Consider the following 835-nt stretch of genomic DNA (forward strand, 5'->3'; position numbering starts at 1 on the left):
GTATAGTCTTCTAGTTTTGGGTCGACCAAAACCTTCTGAGTAGATTTGATAGGCGGAAACTGAAAGAAGCCCGTCGTATATATATATATATATATATATATATATATAGTTGGAATTTACAAAAAAAAAACAAACAAACAAACAAAAGACGAAGACGGGTGTGTAAGCAACAAGCAGGTGTATTTGTGTTACGCTCGGGAAGGTGAGAAAGTCTTTTACGTTTCGAGCCTACGCTCTTCAACAGAAAGAAATAAGAGAAAATAAACAGAGGGTGAATAAACAACTGTATATTAGGTAGTCCGGAAAGTTCTGAGCGTTTTTAATCTAAATCTTTTAACGTGTCATTGAACACACCTGAAACGTAACGCAGTTAAAACTTTGGCGTTGTTTCAAGTGGTAGTTCATGTCTTCTTTGTTCCTGACTAAAAATAGATTTATCTTTCATTCTGGTTACCTTCTATGGTCATTTGAAATGGATAACCAAAATTTCCCTTTCCTCATCCCCTCTTTCTCCCGCCAATATTATTTTTGCTAAGTTTATAATTTGCTTGCTAATTGTCCTTTCAGTACTTCCTCACCTCCGCCCTACATTAAATGCGTTAAACACAAACTTGACTCTGTCTTGGAAAGATAAGTCGAAGGTTTTTCTACATTTGGGTAAGAGTTAATCTCTGGTGTGACGAGTTTAGGTTGAAGAGCACAACAAAAGCGATGACATGTAACTCTGACCGAAGTTGGAACAAAAGAAAGAGAAAAAGAAATAGAAAGGAAAGAAAGGAAAGAAAAGAAAAGGAAAAAGAAAAGCAAGAAGAAAGAAACATGTTACCTCAATCAC

The sequence above is a fragment of the Octopus bimaculoides genome, chromosome 12 (genome assembly GCF_001194135.2).
Source record: "Octopus bimaculoides isolate UCB-OBI-ISO-001 chromosome 12, ASM119413v2, whole genome shotgun sequence".
NCBI lineage: Eukaryota > Metazoa > Mollusca > Cephalopoda > Octopoda > Octopodidae > Octopus > Octopus bimaculoides.